This window comes from Cricetulus griseus, chromosome 2 (assembly GCF_003668045.3).
Source record: "Cricetulus griseus strain 17A/GY chromosome 2, alternate assembly CriGri-PICRH-1.0, whole genome shotgun sequence".
Lineage (NCBI taxonomy): Eukaryota > Metazoa > Chordata > Mammalia > Rodentia > Cricetidae > Cricetulus > Cricetulus griseus.
The window spans coordinates 276,918,157-276,930,071 of NC_048595.1; the positions used below are offsets into that span (position 1 = coordinate 276,918,157).

Consider the following 11,915-nt stretch of genomic DNA (forward strand, 5'->3'; position numbering starts at 1 on the left):
GGTTACCTCAGTTAATATGATCTTTTCTAGTTCCATTCATTTGTCTGAAAAGTTCATGATTTCATTTTCCTTTACAACTAAACAGTATTCTATTGTTTATATGTACTACATTTTCATTATCAATTCATTAGTTAAATGGCATTTAAATTATTTCTATTTTCTGGCTATTATGAATAAAGCAGAAATAAACATGGCTGAACAAGCATCTATGGAATAGAATGTTAAATCCTTTGGACCTATTTATCCTTACACACACAAATAAGTGTACTCCTAAAGCCTCATCAATGAAACTTCTTTTTTCCATAGACAAAGACAGAGCCGGATTGTACTTTATAGCAGATTACCACTGAATTGCAGTAGCTTCTTTTTTGTTTTGTTTTTTGTTTGTTTGTTTGTTTTGTTTTTTCGAGACAGGGTTTCTCTGTGGAGCTTTGGAGCCTATACTGGCACTCGCTCTGGAGACCAGGATGGCCTCGAACTCACAGAGATCCACCTGCCTCTGCCTCCCTAGTGCTGGGATTAAAGGCGTATGCCACCAACGCCCAGCTGCAGTAGCTTCTTTAAGCATAGAAGTTTAATTTCTGTTATGTCTTGCTAGCCACAGAAAAGCACCAGAGAGCTGTGATTCTAGCTTGTTGATAGAGTACAAGCCTAACACATACAAGCCATATGCTTTGGCTCCAGCACTAGACAAAAAATAAGCCAGAAAGAACAAAAGCAAATAATATTCTATGAGATGTGGTGGTACACACGTGTAATCTCAGCACTCAGAAAAATGGGGACTAGCTTTCACAGTACCAAGCAAGTTTCTAAAGAAGTGAAGCAACACTCTTTGGTACCAGACCTCCTCCATCATGGGTTGCATGCACGCTCCCTCCCGGGAAGGGCCAGTCCCAGTGCACGCTCCCCTACCGCCACGTGGCTGAAGCTGACGTCTGAGGACGTGAAGGAACAAATTTACAAACTGGCTAGGAAAGGCCTGACTCCCTCCCAAATAGGTGTGATCCTGAGGGACTCACATGGCGTGGCACAGGTCCATTTTGTGACTGGTAATAAAATCTGGAGAATCCTTAAGTACAAAGGCCTTGCCCCTGATCTCCCTGAGGATCTCTACTATTTGATTAAGAAAGCTGTTGCTGTCCAAAAGCATCTTGAGAGGAATCTGGATGCTAAATTCTGCCTGATTCTGATAGAGAGCAGAATTCACAGGCTGTCTCATTACTATAAGACTAAGCGGGTCCTCCCACCCAATTGAAAATATGAGTCATCCACAGCCCCTGCTCTAGTGGCATAAATTCTCTTGTGTGCACAAGGAATAAAATCACTATCAATAAAAAAAGAAAGCAACAATCTTCCCCAGCTACAACACCTATGAGCCAAAACAATGACCAGCATGGCACAATAACTCTAAGTGCATTAGTGGCATACATACATTGGCAATAACCAACAGCTCTCTAATTGGATTGATCAATAAGAGAGAACACATGCCTACTACTGGAAATCTAGACAACTACTCAGGACTATTGAAGTCATGAATCTTGAGAAGAACCTAACAACCATCACCAATCTACATTCTAAATATTTGTCCTTATACCACAGACAAGTATAGTACTCACTGGTCATCAAGGGAACATCTCTTTAATATATGAAGACAATTTTGAAAATCACAACCAATTAATGGCAGAGTTGTGGAGCCTAGTGCCAACAGATACATATGTGATACAACTCCTTCATGCAAGGTTCAGGGAACTTTGTGGAAGAGATTGAGGGAAACATTGTAAAAGCTAGATGATCAGGGAATTTATGGTGAGATTATGTCTCCTAGTAATGTCAGAAGCTATACCCATAAAGTCTAACCAACATGAACGCCTAAACATGAGCTGAAGAAAGACAAGAAGAGACAGGCTAAAGTAGATGGGGGAAAACCCATGAGGCCTCAACACTACACAAAGAACGGCCGGCACCTAAGAAATGCTGAGAGCAAGAGAAATAGTCTTCCCCAGGGAAGCACACACCAATGGTTACCCAATAACAAGTGGTCAGCTCTAAAAACATAAATACAAATGTAATATTATGGGATTTCTGTAAGGTCCTGAAATAATTGTGGATCAGCTACTTAGTATCATCTTCTTTCATACAGGGATAAACTTGACCAACTCTTGAACTAATGTTGAATCAACTCTTGTAAGGATGAGATTTATTCATTAGAAAGATAGTATTTCATTTATAGTGTGATCAAACCTTATGTTGGTCCTAGCTTGCAATATTTTTTTCATTTTTCCATTTTATTTAAAATAAATTATTTTCCCAAATAAATATCCTAATTATAATTTCCCCTTCCTCTCTATTCTGCCCAGTTCCTCCCCACCTCCTCTCTCCTACAGATTCATTCCCTTTCTGTCTCTCATTAGAAAAATAATAGGGTTCTAAGAGGTAACAACCAAACATGACAAAAATGAAATACAATTAGATGTATCAAGAACCATCATCTCTAAGTTGGAAAAGGCAACCCAACAGAAAGAAAACAGTCTCAAGAGCAGACACAAGAATCCACTCATTCTCACACTCAAGAGTCCCATAAAAAATCAAGCTAAAAGCTATAATATATATGCAGAGGACCTGGCATAAATCCAGCACTATGCTTGCTGCTTCAGTCTCTGCAAATTCATATATTTGCTTAGTTTATTGAGAGGGCCATGGTCTCCTGGTATTCTCTATTCCCTCTGGCTCTTACACTCTTTCTGTCTCCTCTTCTGCAAGGCTTCCTGAGCTCTGAGAAGAAGAATTTGATGGAGACATCCCACTCAACTCACTCACTCTCTCTCTCTCTCTCTCTCTCTCTCTCTCTCTCTCTCTCTCTGTGTGTGTGTGTGTGTGTGTGTGTGTGTGTGTGTGTGTAAAATGTCTGTCTGTGGGTCTCTGTATCTGCCCCATCCGTTCCTGCATAAGTTTCTCTGATGATGACTGGATAGGGCATTGTTCTAAGCAGGATATCATTAGGAGTCATTTTATTGATACTTGTAGACAGATTTTCTATGTCCCATCAGATACTTTCCTTTAGACCAGTAGTGTTTTGTTTCACTATAGGTCTCTGGGCCATGTAGTCACTGATTCTTAGTTACCCAAGCAGTATTGGTTATGGGTTCCATCTTGTGGAATGGGCCTTAAGTTAAATCAAACAAAAACAAGATTATTTATGTATAGCAATGCAATTTACATATTAAATAACACTATAGCAAATGCTTTTATATAGTTTTAAATAGAAGACTAAAAGGAGACATCTCAGTACACAAACCTTTTTTTTTAAGAGAGTGAACACACCAAAAGTGTTCAATTATATCTAAATCCTACTGAACTAATGGACAATGGCATCAGAGAGAAAAACCCAACTTCCCTAATCACTGCCTCAAAAGAAAAACACAGGTTGGATCTTTCAGAATTCAAAATGGGTGCTCCAGAGTGCAGTATACTTAAGAACCTAAATTGGTGATTTGGAGATCACAGGCTAAGTATGGGTGGATGAATGCTGTTAAAATATAAAAACAAAAGTCTTAACAGGCAGATTAAAATTTGAAAGGAACAAAATTCTCCCACTTAAAAGACAGTTTAAAATGAAATTTGTGTCTCCTCTCAGGATGTCATTGCTGCAGAGTTCATCAGTAAATACTTTGACAAGTGCCGGAATTCACCAATTAGGGTAAATGCTGAATTATTTAGGTGGCAAGATGTCTTTCTGTGGGAACTTTTATGATGTTAAAAATTGATCACACATTTTAAGAGTGAGTACAACAAGCTTCACTAAGTCTGACTGATGAAAACCCAGGCATTCTCAGTCCACAGACTGCAGAATTAATAAGGTGCTGTTTGCTGGGGATACGCAAGGCAGGAGAAACCCTGGCAGGTGATTTACAGACACTAACTCTGTCTTTACAGAGAGCTCCATAGTTGTTGTTGTTCTTTTTTACTCTTTGGCTGTTTACTCTTTGGGAGGCCTGCCATCCAGCTCCCAGATAAACAATGGAGGCTTATTCTTTTCTTATGAATACATGGCCTTAGCTTGACTTGTTACTAGCCAGCTTTTATTAACTTAAATTATCCCATCTACCTTTTCCCACTAGACTTTTATTTTTCTCTATTCTATATTCCTTTCTGTCTTACTCTATTGCAGGTTGTGTACCTGGGTGACTGGCCCCTGAGGTCCTCCTCTCCTTCCCCTTTTCTTGCTCCTTGATCTTCTCTTCCTAAATTTCCCTTCCTATTTATTCTTGTTGCCTGCCAGCCCTGCCTATCCTTTCTCTTGCCTAACTATTGTCTGTTCAACTCATTATTAGACCAGTCGGATGTTAGACAGGCAAAGTAACACAGCTTCACAGAGTTAAACAAATGCAACCTAAAAGAATGCAACACATCTTTGCATCATTAAACAAATATTCCACAGCATAAACAAATGTAACACATCTTCAAATAATATTCCACAACAGAGCTCTGTTTCTTACCTCCCATCCCGTGTTTTGGCTCTTGGAGTGTGACCTTTCACAACTCTGCTTATGAAGAATCAGTAGCTTAGTGTCTCATTTAGAAATGTTTGTCTGGTAACCATGGCAAGTCAGGCAATGTGCAGGGGGCTAAAGGCAACATTCTCTTCTCTCAGACATGGTAAACCCAAAATATTTCATATGGGATACTCAGCACACACATCACAGCATCAGCAGGGAGTGGGGCAGGAGGCCAAATGGAAACTCATGTGCTATTGTGTAGATATGTAAACGCTATACATTACCTGCACAATCATCTAGGTAGAATAAGTTCTACTGTCCTAGTTCAACATATGCAGTTTTATAACACCATGAAGGAATAAAATCTCCTATAGAATGCTTATAATCCTGCACTCAAACACAGAGTTGAAGAACAACCATGGTCTGGCACTCAGCTCATAGCTGCAACTCTGGTCTCTCTCACTTGGTATCCCACTACAGCAGGTACCTCATGTTCACGCCCACCCAGATGGTTCACAGACTTGCACAACCTCCCCCTGGGTATCTTTCTGGCATAAATGTTATCAACTGGATTGACAGTCTCAGGAGAACAGACCATAAAAAAGGTTCAGAAATCTTGGATCAGCTTCAACATTGTTGGAAAGGAAATTCTGGATCCCAGGTAAACAAGTATATATAAGACAATAAAGTTGAGCTCCAGGTGACCATGGCATGTTAGTCCCACTAGTTGCTGCTCTAGAGAGTGAAGCACAATCAGAAGATGACTAGAGAAGTGATTCTGTGAAATGCAGAGGGTAGGGTAGACCTGACAGCCATAGTGCCCTCCTACCTAGGTCTAAGGATGGTTGTGTATATGTAGAGGCCATATTCCAAGAATCCGCTTCACATGCCATATAGTTAGCCCTAACTACCTGTAGCCAACTCCTGTAAGCATACAAAGCTGTCTATAGGACACAAAAGATCCTTCCTTCCATCACCTATTTCCCACTCTTTAATCCCAATTACTTTCTCCACTTGGACTCAGAACAACAAAGCAATAGTTCTCTAGTGGGGAGAATCTGCCATTAGGTAAAGGGAGCAATAGTTCCATCTTCAAAATTCACACTTCTCCATAGGTCTCACTCCCTCTCCTTTGCTCACAAATGTTTCCAATATTAAATACTTACAGTTATTAAATTTACAACCTGCCCAAACTCAAGAACTTGAGTTTTCATATTTTCCAAGATAACCTCCTAATAGCCTAACAAGAATTTTTGCAACAATTTTTCAGGAAATTGATATTAAGGAACAATTTTTCAATCAGTTATTAGCATCTAAATAATTTAGACAACAGTCTGCCAAAGTGTCTGTGTTCCCATTCTTCATCATACTTTCAAATTTTCTTTTGGCACCTCTGACATTTTTGTAAGCTAATTTGTTATGGTAGCATTCTCTTAGCACGTTTTGATAATCACTAATAATAATCATGGCTTTGAGAATTTCAAAAGAAGATTTATTTTACTGTTTAAGCTATGAATATGTGTGTGCTTGGGGAAATTCCCAGGGAGGCTAAACAGAGCATCAGATTTCTTAGAGTTGGAGTTAGAGTGAGTCATCCAACATGGGTGTTGGGTACCAAATTCTGCCCCTCTGCAAGAACAGTTTGTGCTCTTAATCACTGGGTTATCTCTCCAGTACAACTTTGAGATATTTTGATGAGAATAATAAATAGCATCAATAAATGTAAACACACAGCATGCATTAAATAATTTGTGTCATTGCAGGATGACAATTAGTGACTTTCAATATTACCTTAACATTTGAGTACAAAGTAGCAGGGAATTCTAAAGAGATTTTTAAAAATTAAGGTCAATAAAACTCAGGCTTTACAGCTTAGGCAGTAAATATCTTTTGAACTCATTTCATAATTGATGTTAATTCAAAAATAATGCTGACATCACATTATACTTCAGTTGCTTAATTCTCCTCGGCATCCAGCGTCTGTTTGCATGATGCTCCATAAATCAGTCCTTTCAGATCATGAATTAGCAAGCCTCCAAAATAAAGTGACAGGTTAATTAAATTATGCAAGGAAAATGGTTTGCAGTTTTATCCCCCAACAGAAAAGAGAGGGATATTGAAAATTTATGATTGCATCAAGTCGGCTAGGTGTTCTTCTCTGCAGTTTCCATCACTGCCTACTAATAACTCCAGGCCAATGACAGAGTAATCATTCTAAACTTCGAAGGATAAGAATTTCATCAAATTTGACCTGGTTAAGTCAAAGAAGTTCCATCAATAAAAGTCTTTCTAGCATAAACTTCCCAGTATAAACACTAAGGTCAAAGTGTATTTTCACAATTCATCTCATTAGAGATGCCATGTTCTCAATTTTAGAGATGCCATGCCCTTAATTTACACTTTCCCACACATATTCTGGCCAAGCTGAGTAAGTGAACATCTGTCTTGAGACACATTCCTCAGGAACAAATGCATTTGAAACTGGTAGCTTTTTGCTATTTACCTCTACTACCTTTTTTGTTAGGACTCATATTCTGTATATATATATAAAGGAATCCCGCAGCAATACAAGTCACTTACCCTTGTATATTTCATTTTTAAATTTTCCTTATTTTTTATTATTGAAAATTTCGTACACTGAAACAATTATGACCACATGTGTTCCCAACTTACCCCATATAATTCTCCCATATTCTCCTCAACAACCCCCTCCCAACTTCTTGTCATTTTTCTCAAATAACCCACAGTTAGAACTGTGCAAATAAATGTACAGATTGGTGGGATAACCCACTGGAATTCAACAATTCTACCAAAGGCCACATCTTCAAAAAAGGAATATTTTCCTTCCTGCAATTGTTCATTACCATCAGTTCCTTAGCAAGGAGTGGGGCCTAGAGACAATCTACCTCATCTATGCCAAAACTTTGGGTGGTTTGACTTTGTGGGGTTTTTTCAGGTAAGTGCTGCCAGGAGCTCATGATTACAATAGCCACTCCATGTCCAGGGGACACGTCACAGCATCCCTCTCCATCCTCTGACTCGTACATTTTTTCTGCTTCCTTTTCTTCAGTGTTCCCTAAGTCTGGTGAAAGTAGGGCTTGAGGTCCCTTTGAAGATTTCTGTCTTGTTAGAGTTTCAGTTGCTGTGAAGAGACATTATGACCATGGCAACTCTTATAAAGGAAAACATTTAATTAAGGTGGCTGGCTTATAGTTTCAGCGGTTCAGTCCATTATCATCATGGAGAGCATGGCAGAGTTCCGACAAACATGGTCCTGGCTACATCTTGATCAGAAGGCAACAGGAAGTGAACTGAAATACTGGGCGGTATCCTGAGCATAGGAAACCTCAAAGCCTGCCCCCCCATAGTGACACACTTCCTCCAACAAAGTCACACCTCCTAATAGTGCTACTCCCTATTGAGATTATGGGACCAATTACATTCAAACGACCACATTCTACTCCCTGGACCCCATAAACTTCTAACAATATCATAATGCAAAGTGCATTTAGTCCAACTTCCAAAAGTCCCCATAGTCTATCGAAGTCCCAACAATGTCAACAAAGCCACAGCTCTTAATAGTGCCACTCCCTATGAGATTATGGGTGCCAATTTCATTCAAACTATCACAGCTGAGTATCCAGTCTTTATACTAGGAACTTTGACCCTTTTTTTTGCCAAATGCAAAAAGAAGCCTCTCTGACCAAGGTCAAAATCGACTCAGGTCTTTGGGCATAAACACAAATATTTAGAAGACAAATTGGCAGTGTGGCCACTTAGGAAAATAATAGTAGTAGATTCTACTCTAGGACCTATGACTTCATCAGCCATGGGCTCTTAGCCAGGTGTAAAATCCCCTCCTGTGACATTTCCTTGAGTCTACATTGTATGGCTAAAGAAGCTGGGATCTGATGTCAGTGAAGAATGGGAGATGAGGCAGCCACAGGGTAGATGCCCACACTAATGAAGAAGTCAGATAGGCAAAAAGCAAGCTTTTTCACTCTCGTTTCATTATGTCTGGACTTCCTCCAAAGGTAGCATCCTCTGGGGAAGGACCTTCTTCTCTTGTTATTTCTTCCAGAAAAGACCCTTACAAGACCTGGCCCAAGGTGTGCCTCATAGTTGATTCCAGATTCCATCAATTTGACAACTAAGACAAACTGTCATAGCCATCAATGATCATGATCTCCACCAAACAAGACATGGAATTACTTAGAAAGCTTGAAGAAATTCAATGAGCTGAAAATCATGTGGACTGAGAGTTTTCCTAACAAATCCCCAGGTAAGAACAATGCGATGATATTTACTGATAATAACAGGAATAACTGATGATACACACTTCCTCAAGAGTGGGGATGATGGCAGGTGCAGATTTACAGGAGACTCAAGGCTTATATTTGGATGAACATATGTATGGGTTATAGCTAAGTTGTTTGATCTCTCTTTTACTTTTCTGAGGCAGCCCTTCTCCCCACTTCCTGTCTCAGGAGAGAAAGATCTTTCATGTGAATGTCAGCAGAGTGAACCTCCAGTCACTTTCCCTGAACAAAAAAAATCGTTTTACTGGTTTCCACAAAAGTATATCCGCACAAAATATTTCCACTTTGACAAGATGCCCAGAAATGGTCATTTCTTTTCAAACAAGGCCATCAGTAGCAACACTAGCTGAAACCTCTCTCTTCTTCCCTATTCCTCAACTTCCCTCTCCAAGCAACAGAACAAGCCATCTGTGGGCCTAATGAACACCATTGAGCAGCCGTTACTTGAAGGTTGAGTTGCTTTAAGACCCCATCCTTTACTTTTCAAATTATGTCTTCCAAAACACTTCTCCCTAGCAGACAGTTAAAACAGCTTTCCCCAGCTTGATATATCACTGCCCAAAGTCTGTCTGCAGTAGATTGCCTTTGTCACAAATACAAAATGATTGCAGTCGAAGAGTGTGTTTGTGTATGTGCCTGCAGGTGCTCTGCAAAGATCTTTATAGATACTCAGCTCCTTCCCAAGTAGACACCACACTGACCAGTAAACAAATGACCAGGAATCCTTGGCTCGAATTACCTTGTTTATGAGACTAATGGAGCATAACAATTGTTCAGGCATCCAATTTGACAAATGGGTAGTTGGAAGGTGACAGATGGCTTTTGACTTTATTGAATAAGAGGTGACTCAGTTGAATTTTGTATTAGGTTTAGGTCTTTGTAAACAAAATAACTCTTCACAGGGAGTGGGTTTAGCTCCTTGTGTTGAAATATGCCACACAGGGTGGTAAAGTGACTGTGGGCAACAAATCTGACAAAGACAACAACAGAAGGATTAGCACGGAGCTTGAGAGAAAGTGCACAAATCCTCCAAGATGATGTCCCAACCAGGCTGATAAACCTCATCTCAATAGTGCTGCTTTTCTCTAAGCAAGGATAATTCCTTCCTGTGAGCGTGATGTTGATTTAACAACCAAAGCAAGGAAAAAATGAATTAGGAGCTGTGTGTGTGGACTTAGAAATTCTTTCCAGAATAGAGCATTGAGAAGGCATACAGAAATAGAGATAAAAGCAAGACTGAAAACAAGGACTGGCAGAAACTCCTTTTGTGACATCACGATGCCTGGAAACTTTGGCTTTCCAGGTATCTAAGACCAGATACCTGTCTCCCGTCTTCTAGCATTGTCCCTTGTGACAGAAAGAAAGAAGAACAGCTATTTTACAGACTGTTGAACCAGCAGTGCACAAGCTGGAAGGTAGTGAGAGCCAAACACAGGCTGCCTAGCTCTGGTCTTCTATGGTAAAATTCCCCACTTTGGGCTTCAAGAGTCTTGCACTGTCCTTGGTTCAACTGGGAGTGCTTTCTTCCTAATTAGGTTTGCCAGCAACATTCTTCTGAGTTAAATTTCAAAAAAGTTCCTGTGAGGTATATGGTTTTTATCAGCATGCTAATATCCTGGTAATCTGTCATTTCCTTAACAAAAGTGAAATGAGAGAGAAAGGTGGTCAAGAATGTATCTACCTGAAAGAGTCCAGTACTGTTCCTCAGCGATGCCAAAGGGCATAGGCAATCCCAGCCAATACCTTTGTTTTTGTGAGCAGAAAATGTAACAGAAATAGACTATTCAAAGGCTTAAATCTGGAGAGCGCCAAGTCGCATAAGACCTAATTTGGTTCAGAATGTAACTTCTTCAGATGTGTAGCTATTTTGAGTTCCTTGACATTTACAAGGATGCTAGCAAGTCTTGCCTTTAAGCTACACACAGGAAATCCCTGGTTCCACAACTGGGAAAGGAGCTGGCTTAGCTTGGGAGTAAGCAGAACAGGTGCCTTATACAGTGATTTGACAGCTCAGCTGACTAAACAGTTGGACTAAATGTGGCTAAAGCTGGGACAGAGATGCACTCCTGGAGAAACAAGACATTATTTGGGTTGGCAAGACAACCAAGGCAATTATAATACTTGGAAAAATCAGAAAAATTGAAAACTTATTTCATCTATAATAATTCAGGACCTAGATAATAAATATCTATTATCTGATCTCCAATACACCTTGACTATTATTGGCATATGATGTGTTTGATGAAATCCTTTTATTTTCTTCCAGATTGTCCTTAATATCAACTTCATATGCACCATTAGCAATAAAAAGGAGGGTGTTCAACTCTATTTTCCTAAAGCAGCTTCTCCCATCTCATTTTAGGTTTTAGCTCCAAGGTCAAGTACATCCCTCTTTAACCTCCAGATACGGCCAAAGCATGAGATTTTGAATTAATAACACACAGGAAAGACTTCTACAGCAGTAGACACAAAAAGCTGCAAAGAGTCAGAGACTGTTATAGATACAAACTAACAAGTCACTCTGCTCCCATTATATATATGCTGACAGAAGCAAGAGATGCCTGTGTCTGAGACACAGAAACTTTGCTGTTCATGGCGCAGATCAGCATATTCCCATCAGTGCCTTTGCCTGCGAGTCCCATGGATGTGATATGGATGAGCATGGGTAACACCTGTATACTCAGTGAAACCAGGGGAGCATTCTAGAAGAGGAATTTTGATTTTTGATAATTCAAATCTATGATAATGGGCAGTTTCCAGAGGAAGACATTATCCCTACCAAAGTGGACAGTAAGTGCATCCGCTCTGCTCAAGAGAGAGACATCTGCCTTTCAAGGCACTGTAAAGACACTCTTGAAAGATCACCCAGACTAAACGATACCCCACACATTTTTATTTGAATGTGACATGTCCCCCACAGGGTCATGTGTTTGTGCAGTTGTTATCCAGAAAATGGCACTGTTTGGGGACGTTTCGGCTGGTACTGTTTTAAGAAGTGATAAAACATCAGTAAGTAGGGCCCAGGTAGAGGAAGTACATCTCTAACCTGAGGACCCTTGAGGTTTGCAGTCCAGTACTGCTCACTAGGGTGTCCATTTCC

The 11,915-nt window shown here is 39.9% G+C and overlaps 1 pseudogene; it reads left to right on the plus strand.

Annotated features, from left to right (window-relative positions):
- The first annotated feature begins 854 nt into the window (after positions 1–854).
- On the plus strand, positions 855–1,294 carry LOC100759789 (annotated as a pseudogene).
- Positions 1,295–11,915: the final 10,621 nt, after the last annotated feature.